The following is a 16,449-nucleotide window of genomic DNA, read 5'->3' on the forward strand; positions in this document are numbered from 1 at the left end:
TAGCTGTGTGCACTTGGGCAAATTCTAAACTTCTCTGAGCCTTAGTTTCCTAGTTAAAAAATGGGGACAACACTAGTCAGGGCCTCACAGGGTTGCTGTGAGGATTCTAATAAAGGAGATCAAAGTATTCACCATGAAGTACCTTGTATAGTGCCTAGCATGTAGCAAGTACTCAAGAAATGTTCAGCATTTTCATTATTGTTCACTCACCTACTTCTCAAAAAGCATGGAAGCAGAAGCTTAGCATACTCCTGGCTTGTACCATTCCTCCACTGTCATGAAAATGATGCTCGAATGCCTGCCTTTAGTCTAGAAAATTCTGAGCTTCAGACCCATATTCCCATTTTCCTCATGGGCATTATTTGCCTAGCCCACAGGTACCTCATGCTCAACAAACTCCAAGCCGAACGTATTAAACCCCCGGTTTCTGTGCCTGCCTTATCATACCCCTACAGGTTTCTGTGCCTCCATTTTCATGGGGAATGCTACCATCAACCCCCAAATGCTCTAGCCAGGCATCTGAGAGTCCTGCCAGACTCATATTTCTTCCCCTCCCAGTCACACCCAGTACCCCAGCAAGTTCTATTTCCTGAGAATTGCTTCCTCTATCTCCTGCACTCTATTGCCTCCTGTACTGTTTTGGATTGTGCTCTTCTTATGCTTTACCTAAATTCCTACAGTAGACCCCTACTGGCCTTCCTGCTCCCAAACTTGCCTCCTCCAAATATAGTCTGCCTCTGCTAGAATGACCTTTCCACAGTGGGAATCTGACCATTTGCTACCCTGCCCCAGGTCTCCAGAGGCCGCCCACTGGGATATGTTGGCTTGTGTTTGTACCTCTAGGGTCTGACCTCTCATCAATCCCAGCGATAACAGCCCACCTAAGCTCCTATCTCTGCACACGCCCCTTCCCTGGAACACTCTGCCCCTTCCAACCTTTGTCTGGCTGCTGCTGACTCTCTGATGTCTCCCTTGATCATCTTCCTCTCCCTGTTGTGTCCCCATCTGGTGCTGACCTCCATCATAGCCTTGGTCTCCCAAGATATCCATGGACTGTAACCTTTGCCTCTTATCTCTGAATGGCCAATGCTTAGCGCAGCAGCTGGCAACTATAGATACTCTATTGTAATAGAGTATTTTGATTCCAGGATCAAAGCGGAGTAAAGTCGAAGAAAAAGAAAAGTCAGAAAAGCCAGTTAGGGTCCTGCTAGAAAACCGAATGCTGAGAAGGAGTGATGAGTTTAAAGAAGGGACTATTTACCAAGATGAGGCAGGGGCAAAGACATTACCAGGGGAGGTGAAGCGCCCTAAGGCTCGGCGCAGTTGGAAGCCATTTTCACTTTTAGCTAAGTGAGAAGAGGCAAGGAGAGGGCATGGCTAATAGATAGGGGGAGACTTGCAGGACACAGCCACCCGAACAGATCGGTGGCTTTTGGCAGAACAGTGACAAGCCAGACTGTAATCCGGCACAGAGGAAGCCAGGGGAACAGACACTTTGATCTCATTCCTTTCTCTTGTTTTTTGTCTTCAGGGCTGGCCACATACTACTGTTGGGAAGAAGGCTCAAAAATGAATCCTCTCAGGCATACCCACTTTTCTTTCCACTCCTCTATCCTGAGAACCCAAGCTCAACCCATGTGTCCTCCCTTTAGGCAGAAAATGTCAGAATCATAGGGAAGACTAAGCTGAAGAAAGAATTCGGAGTTCCAAAGGAATTCTGTGCCACCTGCCATCCGGCAATTCCCCTTCCCAGGTAGGCAATGACATGACAGTAAAGCCGCACCCTGTTCTGAATAGGCAGATAACCGGACTTAGCTTGAGGACTTAGGTTGAGATGGGTAATATTCGAAAAGACCCATTTGCTAGGGCATCTCAGGCAAGGGACAGAGGCCTTTGCAGGCGAGGCTGCAGGGAGCGGCAAACAGTCCTGATTCCAAGGGGTTACAATTGGTTGAGGAGGCAAGGCAGCCACAAAGAGAGCGCGGTATGTTCGGGCCAGGTGGGTGCTTCCTTAGAGAGGACAGCACTGCCTATTTGGGAAACAGGTGTAGAAACAGATGGGACAATCCTTGTCCATCGAGACGGAGTCGGAGTGATTGCACAAAAGAGTAGCTACCCTGTTACCTTGGCTGCCATCACTTGCCCTCCTTCCATGCCCACCAGGGACGGCGGAGGAGCTTGTCCTTTCTGCAGCCTGACCCTGGAGAGTAGGTGAGGCAGAGGGCTCCCAGAGGCCGCACTTGGAGGTCCTAGTGCAGCCGGGTGACCGGTGCAGGAGAGCCCCGGGAGTGGGGTTGGGGAGGGCCACTGGGTGGAGGTGCCCCTCGAGGCTGAGTCTCGTGGCGCTGGCTCCAGTTCCACTTCGGCTCCCGACCCTCAATTCCTGTCTGTGGCCCGGGGCCGAGGCCTTCCCCTCAGCCACCCTGCTGTCGGGCCCTGTTGTCCCCAGGTCAAGTTAATGAACCAAAGTGTGTAGTCCTCCCAGTCAGGGAGCCGCCATATCCTGGTATCCAATGGACAACCTGCTTGCCGCTCACTCTCTAATAGCCAATGATGAGGGAGACTTTTGCTAAGCCCCGCCTCCCCGCTCCATGAATGCGAACAGCGCCACCTCGTGTTCTGGTAGCGCAGCTTCAGGGAGTTTGGAAACACTCCTGGTTTGGGATTCACTCAGCAAATATGTAATGCGCGTGTGCTGTGCGTAAATAAAATGCCAGGTGCTGTCTTCCTCTATGTGGCAGGGATAGACGTGTTCCTCAAGCTCACTGGGTATAACATCGCCTAAGTTATTCTCATCTGTTACCGGGCCTTCAAACCCAGTGGTCCTTTTTTTTTTTTTAGATGGAGTCTTGCTCTGTCGCCCAGGCTGGAGTGTAATGGCGCGATCTTGGCTCACGGCAGCCTCCACCTCCAAGATTCAAGCCATTCTCCTGCCTCACCTTCCCGAGTACTGGGACTACAGGCACGTGCCACCGCACCTGACTAATTTTTGTATTTTTAGTAGAGACGGAGTTTCACCATGTTAGCCAGGATGGTCTTGAACTCCTGACCTTGTGATCCGACCGCCTCGGCCTCCCCAGGTGCTGGGATTATAGGCGTGAGCCACCGTGCCAGGCCCTAGTGGTCCTTTATGAATTCGGCTGTGGTATGGGAGTTAATGCTCTCAAGGCCTTTCTATTATTGCATTTCTTCATTTCATTCAGTGCTTAAGTCCAGCCTCAGCTTCCTTTTCTGCGTTTCCCACTCTTTCTGGCTTCAAGCTGTTGAAGTCAGAATAAAAATGTAGAGACTGGGCTCTAAATTAAATTGTTTATTTGGGAAGAAAGGATTGCCATTTGGGACACACATGCACACCGGAAGAACAAAGAGAAGGCTGGAGGTTTTACCGAATGTTACCCATTGCTCTTTAAGGCTCTGGCAAGCTGGCAAGTTCCAGCTGGTGGGCAATGACACTGGGCAAAATTAGTCCTAGAGCAACAAGTTATCTGTTTTTGTTGGGTATGACAAAAATGACCCAATTCATTTGATCAACTTTCGCAAACATTTCTGGAACTAGTGGCATCCCTGATGTTGGGGTGTTTATGTTTATTATCCCTGATGTTTATTTTGTTCTCCTTGCAAGTGTTACTGGATGATGTCATGCAGTTCCAGCATTTTGGTTCCCGAACAAGGAATTGGGCAAGATACACTCAGATAGCAAAGGAGCAAAAGTGTATGAAGCACAGTATTACAGTTTTGGAGATGGGAGAGTGGACTGACCTCTGTGAAATGAGATCAGCGTCAGTTTGGTGTACTTTGATTGCTTTTTGTATTTTTTCTCTTCTCTGCCCAAGACTGCGTAATCTCTAGCCAGTGTCTGCCTTTTGATAGGCAGGTGGGTTGCTTAGCTATTTAATACTTTGGCATTCATGTGCTTGTGAGTCACCTTCATCCCATATAGACTGTATGATATGCAGTCTATATGCCCGAACCTTAAATAGCTAATTACCATACAGGAACATTTTAAGGATACTTGTTCTGTCTAATGTGCATGTCCATCTCTGAGGAGCTTCCGCTGTCTGGTTTGGTCTGGATCTAGCGGGCCTTGAGGGCTCCTTACTCACTTTTTAAAAATCTAAGTTTTCTTTCAGCTGCTCAACCCTGCTTCTTACCTCACTTCTTGCTCATTTGCCCCTTCACCTTGCTTCTGCTGTCATGCTCTCACTTGTTCTGCCTTGTATCCGGTCTCTGGTTCCCTCTACTATCTCCTTCCTCAAAAGGGCTTCTCAGCATACAATTTCTCTTTTTAAGTTGTGGTTCATGATATTGGGAAATGAGTTTCCATCTTGCTGAACTTCTTAACTAGAGAATACGGTTGGGATGTGTCTGTACTATGTGACACTAATGGGACCCCCTGAATCCTATTTAGAGTCTAAAAGAGGCACTTTGTTACCTAAAGGAGGTGGTCGTTTAGCTGTGTCTTTTAGATTTGGTTCATATAATTTCTGATTTTCAAGCCAGATTATAATTGTAAACTCCTACCCAGGTCACTGCACCGCTTTGATGGAATTTTCATTTCCTTTATTCTTAAGATTCGTCTAAAGATATTTGACTTTGACAGAAGTTTGAGTTCTTTAGTTTTCTTTTTATATAAAAAATATATATATATATACAAATGAACATTAAGCATATATAGTTGTATGACTAATTATAAACAAACTTAATGTATAACCAAATCAAGGAATAGCTCATTACCCCAGAAGCATCCCCAATCCCCTAATAACAGCCCCTCCCTTTCTCCCTCCCTGCAGAAATGAGCCATATAATGACTCTTGTGCAAATTGCTTTTTTGCTTTTCTCTAGATTTGTATCCTTTTATGTAGGCGTTCCGAAAGGATATAAGTTGGTTTTGTCTGTTTTGAACTTTCTATAAAAGTTTTTGAACTTTCTATAAACAGAGTCTTACTGAAGATAATTTTTTTTCTTGTATATTTTTCTCAATTTTATGTAGTTGTAGGTTGTTGATTACTGTGTAATTTTCTCCTCTGGGAATTTGCAACAATGGATATATCCATTCTACTGATGATGGATATTGGTCTTGTTTCTAGTTTGGAGATATTATAAATAATATATTTATAATCCTTTTTGCACATATGGCCTTGGGAATTTGTGTATCTGGGTACACACCTTGAAATGCAATGGTGGAGTCACAACTCATATATTTAAACTTTGCTAGTTCATGCCTGTTTTTCAAAATGGTTGTACCAGTTTACATTTCTGCCAGCAGTGTACAAACATGGCTCCACATCCTTACCAGCACTTGGTAGTGCCAGACTTTAATTTTTGTGGAATATGGTGGATTTAGTTCATGTTGTCTTATTGAGGTTTTAATTTGACTACCTGGTTATTAAGTTGAACACATTTCTGATATTTATTAGCCGTTTGGGCCAATACAGTGTCAGATCTTTGGCAGTTTTTTCTGTTGTGTTGTCTGCCTTAATGATTTATAAGAATTATTCATATGAAATTGCTGGCACTTGAACATTTTTGACCTACAAAGAATGGCAGTTTCATATGGTTCAACTTAATACCTTTCAGATATTGGTCCTTTGTTAATTATGTTTTAACTAATATTTTATCATGTTATGTGGCTTATTTTCATTTTCTTCCTTCATTTTTTGAGAATCAGAAAGTTTTAATATTAGTGGATTTGGACTTATCAGTCCTTTTCTTTATGCCTTGTGCTTTTTATGTCTTGCTTAAGAAATCCTTGTCTTTGGGGCTAAAGGTGACACATTGTGCTGGGGGATTGGGGCTGTGTTCTCAGGGCATTCTACTTTGGATCCTGGGTCACATTGCTTCTGCTGGGGAGGGGGCAGATTTCTCTGTGACCCTAGACTTGGCTGGGTGGGGGAGGGAGGAGAGGCCACTCCTGGGCTCCTTGTGGGGTGGCACTCATGTTTCCAGGAAGATCCTTTCCTGCAGATTGCTTCCACACCATTCTTTTTAGTGGAGAGGATCTTCCCAATGGATCGGCAGCCCTGCATCTCACTGGGCCAGGGTTGGGGCAGGACTAGGCCAGCATCACTGTGGTTGCTCAGGTAGGGTGGGCTGTGACAGGGGTTGACTCCAGCTCAGAACTGGAAAACCTGTTTCCTGAATTATGTGTCCTAGAGCCGATGAGGTGGGTCTAGGAGAAACTGGCTGGAGACAGTGGAGCAGTAGGAAAAACCCTGCCTACCCTGTAATTCTGGGCCTGGGATGGCATGGTGTGATTCTGACCAGTTGGCTGGAGCAGAGCAGGTGGCCTGGGGAGTACCAGACGGAGGAGGGGAAAAGGTCATGACTTCTTGGCCCGCACTCCTCAACGTCACTGTGGGTTGGGGGAGGCAGGGGACTATCCAACCTGTTCACAGTTCCCTTTCCATTGCTGACAGTGCCTGCCACATGAGAAGTATTAGTACATATTTGTTCAACGAATGAATGAATGAATGCTTTTCAAAGAAATGCCTGTAAGAGTTTATGTTTTCTATTTTTTTCCTGGGGAAAACTTTTTGTTGCCCCTAGGTGGCAGAGTTAATCACATCTAGCTGGCTTGTAAGAGGATTCCGGTATGGAACCAGGCGTTTGCACTTAAAATTAATCTTGTTTTAATTCTGTTTTGAACTTTAATCATTAAGGTGAGAAAACATTGTCCTAAGAAACATTGGTAGAGTAAAACTGAAATAAAGACCTGGTAAATTACTTTCTCAGGCTAAAGATGGTATGAGTTTTTCTTCTAAGTGCTTCTAAATCAGTCCTTTAATGGTTAGATTGGAGGTAAATTCTTACCAATCTTCGCTCACATAAATGAATGTCCACCCAGCTTTTCCCTCTGCTCAAAAAGGGTCTTTTACTCTCAGAAGCTGGCAACCTCCTTTGTGTCTTGTGTCTGGAGGATCAGAGTCTGGGAAAGCAGCTCCCCTCTGCCCCAATCCTCAGGCTCTCCCTCAGTTTCCCTGCTTCTCTCCCCACAGCCACCCTGTCCCCTCCCCAGCTGCCTTGGAAAATCCTGTGTCTCCGGTTTTCACTTCTGTAGGAAATCAGATGTCCTGCCACTGCAACCTTTCATCCAAAATAAAAATTCAAAAGCAATTTGTGTATTTGAAAACACATCTAAAGCCATAGGCTTAAAGTTCCTATCTTGATGGGGACATGAATATTTACATCTGGAAATAACTTTGGGATGTTGATAGAGACAGGCAAATTCATCTCAAACTCATTATTATTTTGGATTCTTATCATTATCACTTACCACTATAGCAGAGCTGACCTTTTTTTCTGTGTACACTTCTGTGGATTTCAACATATATACAGACTCATGTAACCAACACCATGATCAGGATAAGGAACAGTATCGTCACCCCCCAAATCTTCCTTGGGCTGCCCCCTTCTCAGTCGCACCCTCTTCGCAGCACTAACCACAGGGAACCATTGAGTTGTTCTCCATCACTATAGTTTTTACTTTTTGAGAGTATCATATCAGTGGAATCATGCAGTACGTAACCTTTGGGGACTGGCCTCTTTCCCTCAGCATAATGACATTAAGATTCATTCATGTGATTGTGTGTATCAATAGTTTGTTCCTTTTATTGCTAGTGGTATTCTAGTGTGTGAATGTTCCTACATTTTATCCATTCACCCATGCGGGGACATTTGTGTTGCTTCTAGTTTTTGGTAATTATGAATGGAGCTGCTATAAACATTCACATACAGATTTTTGTGTAAACATGAGCTTTCATTTTCTAGGGTAACTATCCTGGAGTGTGATCACTGAGTCATATCATGTAGGCTTAAATTTAGAAGAAGCTGCCAAAGTGTTTTCTAGGTGGCGGTACCATTTTGCATTCTGGTCAACATCTGGTATTGCCTGAATTTTCTATTTTACTGACTCTGATTTCTGTGTAGTGGCATCTGATCATGGTTTTAATTTGTATTTACCTAATGTCTGGTGGTGTTGATCATCTTTTATTTATTTATTTATTTATTTATTTATTTATTTATTTTTTTGAGACGGAGTTATGGTCTTATTACCCAGGCTGGAGTGCAATGGCATGATCTCGGCTCACTGCAACCTCTGCCTCCTGGGTTCAAGCAATTCTCCTGCCTCAGCCTCCCGAGTAGCTGGGACTACAGGCACACACCACCATGCCCAGCTAATTTTTGTGTTTTTAGCAGAGACAGGGTTTCACCATGTTGACCAGGATGGTCTCGATCTCTTGACCTTGTGATCCACCTGCCTCGGCCTCCCAAAGTGCTGGGATTATAGGCGTGAGCCACCGCCCCCATCCCTTTTACTTATTTTTTAAAATTTATTTTATTTTATTTTGAAACAGAGTCTTGATCTGCTGCTCAGGCTGGAGTGCAGTGGCGCCATCTTGGCTCACCACAACTGCCCCCTCCTGGGTTCAAGCGATTCTCCTGCCTCAGCCTCCAGAGTAGCTGGGACTACAGGCCTGTGCCACCATGCCTGGCTAATTTTTGTATTTTTGGTAGAGACAGGGTTTCACTATGTTGGCCAGGCTGGTCTGGAACTTCTGACCTCGTGATCAGCCCGCCTCAGCCTCCCAAAGTGCTGGGATTACAGGCATGAGCCTCCGCATCTGGCCTTGATCATCTTTTCATGTACTTATTTGTGATCCGTATCTCTTCTTTGATGAAGTGTCTAAGTCTTCTGCTCATTTCTAAAACTTGGATTTAGAAATGAGTTTAGAAACTTGGGTTTAGCTTTCTTTCTGTTGAGTTTTGAGAGTTCTTTATATATTTTGGTTACAAGTTCTTTATCAGATATATGGTTTGCAAAATTTTTTTCCTCTCATATAGTTTGTCTTTTTTTTTTTTTGAGATGGAGTCTTGCTCTGTCTCCAGGCTGGAGTGCAGTGGTGCAATCTCGGCTCACTGCAACCTCCGCCTCCTGGGTTCAAGCGATTCTTTGCCTCAGCCGAGTGGCTGGGGCCACAGGCTCGTGCCACCACGCCAGGCTAATTTTTTTGTATTTTTAGTAGAGACGGGGTTTCACCGTGTTGGCCAGGATGGTCTGGATCTCTTGACCTCGTGATCCGCCCGCCTTGGCCTCCCAAAGTGCTAGTTTGCCTTTTAATGAAGTATTTTGTAGACCAACAGTTATTAATTTTGATGAAGTCAAATTTATCACTTTTTAAATGTTGTGAACTGTATTTTAGTGTCATGTCTGAGAACTTTTTGCCTAACCTCAGGTCATGAAGATTTTTTTCCTGTGTTTTCTTCTACAAGTTTCATGGATTCATATTCTACATTTAGGTCTATTATGCCTTCTATGTTAATTTTTCCATAAGCTGTGAGAAAAGCTGGGCATCTTTTTTTTTTTTTTTCCGTAAGCTGTGAGAACAACTGGACATCTATATGCAAAAAGTCAACCTGGACATAAAGTTGTTCTAACACCATTAGTGTTGGTGTCTTTCCTCATCGGCTCCAGGACACACAATTCAGGAAACAGGTTTTCCGCTTCTGAGCTGGAGTCAACCCCTGTTCACGTTAGTTGAAAGGACTATGCTTCTCCATTGAAGTGCTTTGGTACCTTTACCAAAAATCACTTGGCCAAGTTTGTGTGACTGTTTCAAGACTTTCTATCCTGTTCTACTGATGGACACGTGTCTCCCTCCACCAGTATGCAATGTGTTGGTTGCTGTAGATTTATAGCAGCTCCTAAAACATGCAGAGCATTTCCTCCAGTTTTATTCTTTGTCTTCAAAATTGTTTTAGCTGTTGAAGTTTATTTGCTTTTTCATATACATTTCAAAATCAGCCCCCCTCTCTTCCTCTCTCTCTTTTTCTGTATATATGTTTATACGTATATTTCGTATATTTATACATACATAAAATTTCTGCTGGGATTTTGGTATGAATTGTGCTAAATTTATAGAAAACTTTGGGGAGAATTGACATCTTTACTATGCTTAGTCTTCCAACCCATGAACACAGCATGTATCTCCATTTAGTAAGGTCTTCTTTGATACCTTTCATTAACATTTTGTCTTTTTCATCATACAGATCCTGTAATATTTTGTTAGATTTATATCTTAAGTATTTAATTTTTTGGAGCTGTTGTAAATATATTTTAATTTTGCTTGCCAATTTTACATTATGAGTATATTCAAGTACAGTTGATTTTTGTGTGTTGACTTGTATCCTGTGACCTTGATAAAGTAATTTATTAGTTGTAAGACGCGTTTATGTGTGTGTGCGTGTGCACAAATTCCTTGGGATTTTCTATATAGGCAATTATTGTCATCTAAAATAGGTTCAGTTTTTCTTTTTCTTGTTTAATCTATACCATTTTTATTTCTTACCTTACTGTACTGGCTAGGACCTCCAGTATGATATTGATTGGAAGTGGTGGGAGGACTCATTTTTTTTTTTCTTTTTCTCTATCTTAGGGACAAAGCATTCAGTCTTTCATCATTAAGTATAATGACAGCTGCAGGCTTCTGGTATATGCTCTTTATCAATTTGAGGAAGTTTCTCTCTATGTCTAGTTTACTGAGATTTTTTTTTAAACAGCATATTTTGAGGTTGAATTTTGTCAAATGATTTTTCTGCATTAATTGATAAGAGCATGTGGTCTTTCTTCTTTAGACTCTTATTAGAGGATGGTCTGTAGTTTTTCTTTTTTGTACTGTCTGATTTTGGTCTCAGGGTGACCAAAAAACCCTTAGAACCCATAACATAAGTTTGGAAACTTCCCTTTTCTATTTTCTGGAAGAGATTGTGTAGAATTAGTGTTATTTCTTGTTTAACTATTCGGTAGAATTATCTAGTAAAACCATCCAGGCCAGGAGATTTCTTTTTCAGAAGGTTTTTCACTATGAATTCAATTTATTTAATAGATAGAGCACCATTCATGTCATTTAATTCATATTGGATAAGTTAGTAGTTCATGGTTTTTGAGGAATTAGTTTATTTCATCTAAGTGGTTGAATTTCTAAGTACATAGAATTGTTCATAATATTCCCTTATTATCCTTTTAGTTTATGTGGGGCTTGTAGTGATATCCCCCATTTAATTCTGAATATTGGTAATTTGTGTAATTTCCCTTTTTCTTTTTTTTGGACAGTCTCACTCTGTTGCCCAGGCTGGAGTGCAGTGGTGCAGCTGTGGAACTCACTGCAGCTTCAACCTCCTGGGCTCAGGTGATCCTCCCACCTCAGCCTCCAGAGTAACTGGGAGTACAGATGTGCACCATCATGCCTGGATAATTTTTGTATTTTTTGTGGAGATGGGGTTTGCCACATTGCTCAGGCTGGTCTCAAACTCCTGGGCTCAAGCAATCCACCCATCTTGGCCTCCCAATGTCCTCAGATTAGAGGCATGAGCCACTATGCCTGGCCGGTTTCTCTTATTGTTATAATTTTTGTCACTCTTGCTAGAGGTTTTTCAATCTGTTCAACAAACCTGCATTTAGTTTCATCAATTTCCCTAATTTTTTCTATTTAATCAATTTCTTTCTTTAAAATTTTCTTTCTTCTATTTTGCTTTGAGGTAATTTTGCATTCATTTTGCTCTTCTTTTTTTAATTTCTTAGATAAAATTTTAGATTATTGATCTAAGAACTTTCTCATTCTTTTCTCATACAAATAATACTATGAATTTCTCTCTAAGCACTTCTTTAGCTGTATTTTACAAATTTTGTTAGGAAGAATTTTCATTTTTATTCTGTTCAAAATATTTTCTAATTCCCTTGAGACTTCTTTGATCCATGAATTATTTAGAAATATGTTGTTTGATTTTCAAGTTTTTGAAGATTTTCCCATTACTTTTCATTTGTTGATTTATAGTTCATTATGGTTTAGAGAATATACCTTATATGATTTTAATTCTTTTAAATTTTTGAGATTTGTTTCATAACCAAAGATATGGTCTGTCTTGGTGAATGTTCCATGAACACTTGAAAAGAATGTGTATTCTAATGTTATTGTGGATTGTATTATAAATGTAATGAGATCCAGTTGTTGATGGTGTGGTTCAGCTCTTCTCCATCCTTGCTAATTTCTGTCTGCTCATTCTACCTATTACTGGAAGAGGACTGTTGTCTCTCCAGCTGTAATTGTGGATTTGACAACTTCTTTCAGTTCTATCCACAGTTGTTACATGTACTTGGAAGCTCTGTTGTTAAGTGCATGCACATTTAGGATGATTCTTTCTGAGGTGAAAATTTATTAATTAGAGTTATGTCTGGCTGTGAGGGACAGAATATGCAAACAAACACGAACTTTCTTCATACATCCACATCTAGGCAGGCACCCCAGGATTAGTATGTTGTGCATGGGGCACACTCTCTATCCCACTGCTCTTCAGTGAATGGATATAATTCCCAAATCACCTCATGGCCCAAGATAGCTTGCTCTAGGTCCATTTTTTTTTTCCTAGATGGGATTTTGCTCTTGTTGACCCAGCTGGAGTGCAATGGCTCGATCTTGGCTCACTGTAACCTCCGCCTCCTGGGTTGAAGTGATTCTCCTGCCTCAGACTCCTGAGCAGCTGGGATGATAGGCATGCACCACCACGCGCAGCTGATTTTTGTATTTTTAGTAGAGCTAGCGTTTCTCCAGGTTGGCCAGGCTGGTATAGAACTCCAGACATCAGGTGATCCGCCCACCTTGGCCTCCCAAAGTACTGGGATTATAAGCATGAGCCACTATACCCGGCCGGTCCATGTTTTAAATGAAACTCTTAATTCAAAACAGCTTTTTTTCCATCAACTTGGCTGGTAGCTACTGTCCACAGCAGCTAACAGAGGCCTGGACAAAAGAGCACCAGCAGGACATCCACCTGCATGGGTCCCTTTGGGGAAGCCCTGCCATAGGGGTCAGAATTCTGACATGGCTTCAGTGACACAACCACAATGTGAAAGTTAAGAGATTTTAGTGATTGCAGACTCTGGGGGCCACATAGCATGCCTGGAGGTCAGGGAACACAGGCAGGGAGAGAGAGAACTGGACCCCTTTATTAGGTGCAGGACATGATCTAAATTGGTTTCCCACAGGGAATTTTGGTTGGTGGATTTAGAACAAGCAGGCATGAGTTCCACGCAAATGCAGAGATGGTCACTGCTGCATGTCTGCACAGGCCCTGCAGGGTGTGGGGGTCAGCAGGGCCAGTGGGGCAGGCTGTATCCAGTTGTTCCATAGTGAGCTGGTCACCAGGAGGCAGTTGTATAAGGCAGCCATCTGGATTGGCCACACAGAGGAATGGGTATGAAGTATAGAACTGGAAACTGTATTGAGGGTGACTGAGCCCTGCTGCTGGTATGGGAAAGTCCAGTTAATATTCAAAATTAATACTGAGACAAATAAAAGTATAAGCATTCATTATAGTGCTGCTATCACACCTGCACTCCAAGCATCAAAAAAGAGAATGGGGGCAAAGGGCACCTCTGTCTTAAAGGATGTTCCCAGGACATGCACGCACTACTTCCTCTTAAATCTCATTACCTAGAATTAAGTCACTAAAGGAGGCTGGGAAATCTAGTCTCCATTCCAAGAAGCTATGTGTCCAATTTTTATCCAGAGGACCTATTACAAAAAATAAAGGAAGCAAGAATGAATATTGGGCAACAACACCAGTCTCTGCCAAAGGCTACTTCATGCTGCTCCTGTGCACTGAGAACCACACCTTCTATGGTGTCTGTATGGTCAGTCCCACTGATGATGTATATAGCTCTGGTTTTCCTCATGCCCATTCCAGAAGTTTGAACAAAGGAGATTATATTCCATCTGGGGACTCTGTTATACTTCCTCTGAAGTAAGGAGGAAAGAGGATGTGGGGATTGGTGAGTACTTTCTGTTCTCCCCAATTTTTTGATAGTAATCCACATTTATTTGATGAATTCATACTGTAGGATATCCAGTTTTTAGACACTTCTAGAATTATAGGTATCGTTTGATCCTCACATTAGCCCTGGGTTTTTTTAAGATATAATTATCCACATTTTACAAATACAAAGATTGTTGCTCAGGAAGTTTTTGTAGCTGACCCAAGGTCAAGAAGCTAGGAAGTGAGAGTGCTGAGGTTTGTGCTTATGTCTCTGACTGCAAGTTCAGAACTCTTCCAGAGCACCATGCCAGCTTTATTCCCCTGTTGCTTGGGACAGCGCTGCCAACTGGGGCTATAGTCTGGTTTGACTCTTTGTATTGTCTATCTATTTATTTGGATTTCAGGGGACATGGAAATTTTCTTTGACATTCTTGATACTTTGATCCTCTGTTTCAACTTGAGAATTGGCCAATCAAATAATAAGAAAACTCTGGTGAGATGTTGGTTTTGATTCCATTGAATTTGCAGGAGATGCCATCTTTACAAAATGGAGTCCTCCCATCTATGAACATGGTATATGTCTTCTTATTTATTTAGGTATTCACTGATATTTTTCAATAAAGTTGTATGATTTTCTTTACCAATGTCTTGAGTATCCAGATTTATTTTTAAGTTCTTTACAGTTTTATTGCTATTGTAAATTTAAAAAATTCCTTTAAAAAAGCCAGCAAGGCATTTATTTTTTCTCATATAGAGCTGTTCATAGACGGGTGTTCAACAATGAGAACACATGGGCACAGGGAGGGGAACATCACACTCTGGGGTCTGTTGGGGAGTAGGGGGCTACGGGAGGGACAGCAGGGGATGGGGAGGTTGGGGAGGTTTAACACTGGGAGAAATGACTGATGTAGGTGATAGGGGGATGGAGGCAGCAAACCACCATGGCATGTGTGTACCTATGCAACAGTCCTGCAAGATCTGCACATGTACCCCAGAACTTAAAGTACAATTCAAAAAAAGGTAAGTATCCAGGATTGGTTGGGCATATTCAATTATGATGTTGAGGGTCCAGGCTCCTTAGTCTTTTGCATCATTTCCTGCCTGTGGCTGTTACTCGCTTGGCCACAAGATGGCTCCTCCAGTGTCAGGTAAGGGGTCCTGATTTCTGGCAGAAAGGGAGAAAGCAGAGGGGAGACAGTAGGGAAACCAGCCAATTCTTTCTGTTCCCATTGAATTCTCTCGACCCCTCATTGGCTGGGAGTGTGGGTTATCACAATCCTCAGTTGCAAGGAAGGCTGGGAGTAGCAATGGAAAACAAAACAAAACTGAGTTTCTGTTAGTAAGGAAGGAGGGAACAACTATGAGTGACCATGAGTGGCCTCTTTGTCTCCAGGAATGCTTGTAACCTTAAAGGCTGACTTTAATAGAGCCATACTAATTTGGTTGTATATCTTTTTCCCCATCTTTTTACTATTTTTCTGTATCTTTGCTTTAGTTGTGTTTCATGTAAATAGCATATGGATGAGTTTTATAAAAATAATAGTCTATATTGTATTTCAAATGGACCATTTTATCCATTTGTATTTATTGCAGTTACTCATAAACGTAATTTATAATCGTCATCCTTTTTTTTTGCTATGTCTCATTTTAAAAAGTATAGTCATGCAGATCTTTTAAGGACTTAGTTGAAGGTAAATTTCTCCAGGCAGAATTTGCATTTGTTTCTGACAGGTGTCAGGAGTCATTATCATCTTGAGGACCTTTAAATTATTTTCTCAGGGTTTGGGGGTTTGTCCAAGGAGTGAGAATTCCGTCCATTAAGTCCATGTTAGGGCCAGCTTATATTCATGAATCTTCATCTGACGCCTTTCACCAAGAGTTAACTTGTCATCTCTCTTGATGGAGTGGATTTTTCCCTCCAATTGTTCTCTGAAATTGGAGATTTATACTGGGTTCTTCACTGTGACTCTCCAGTTTAAGTGGTATTTACTGTCTTTCACATAGTTATTAAGTGCAGTTTTGGGTTGCAAGAGGTGGGCAGACGCCGTTAGGGCAGTGAGCAGGAAAGAGTTAACACAGGGGGCTGCCCTTTACCAGGTTTTGCTACCTTTTGCTGTCTTCTAGGAATTGGGCTTCTGGAATGTCCCTATGCTGATAAGGTGGTTTGTGTGCCTGTGTACTAAATTCCACTCTATCAGCTTGCCTGGACCGTACAATGTGATTTCAGATGGACACCTGCTTTTCTTCTGGGAGTCTGAAATTGCAGTAGCCGTGCAGGTGGAGAGGCTGCCTGTGTGGCCAGCTCTCAATCAAAACCCTGGTCTTGGAGTCCTAGGTGGGCTTCCCTGGGCAGAAACACTGCTGTGTTACTGTGCGGCCTCTCACTGTAGGAGGAAATAGGAAGCCTGTGCCTGGATTATTCTTCCAGAGTCCACCTGATGTGTTCCCTGCCCCCCCCACCTTGTGTATCCTTTTACTGTAATATAACTTAGCCATGAATGCAACTACATGCTGAGCCCTGCGTGCCCTTCAGGTGGAACACTGGGTACATGGGTGGTTGTGGGATGGATGCAGGCAGATACTGGCTTCTACTCTCTGAATTCTGGCTCCGACTTCTACTTTGGGCTTTGATGGCTTCCA

The 16,449-nt window shown here is 42.6% G+C and overlaps 1 protein-coding gene across 1 annotated transcript in view; it reads left to right on the forward strand.

Annotated features, from left to right (window-relative positions):
• The first annotated feature begins 2,188 nt into the window (after positions 1-2,188).
• TMEM176B (transmembrane protein 176B) overlaps positions 2,189-16,449 on the forward strand; it is a 28,093-nt gene continuing 13,832 nt past the window's right edge. Inside the window, exon 1 of the mRNA XM_017520587.2 lies at positions 2,189-2,211. The gene's annotated coding sequence lies outside the window, so the exon portion shown is untranslated. The remainder of the gene's footprint in view (positions 2,212-16,449) is intronic.

Source organism: Cebus imitator, unplaced genomic scaffold (assembly GCF_001604975.1).
Source record: "Cebus imitator isolate Cc_AM_T3 unplaced genomic scaffold, Cebus_imitator-1.0 Scaffold20, whole genome shotgun sequence".
Lineage (NCBI taxonomy): Eukaryota > Metazoa > Chordata > Mammalia > Primates > Cebidae > Cebus > Cebus imitator.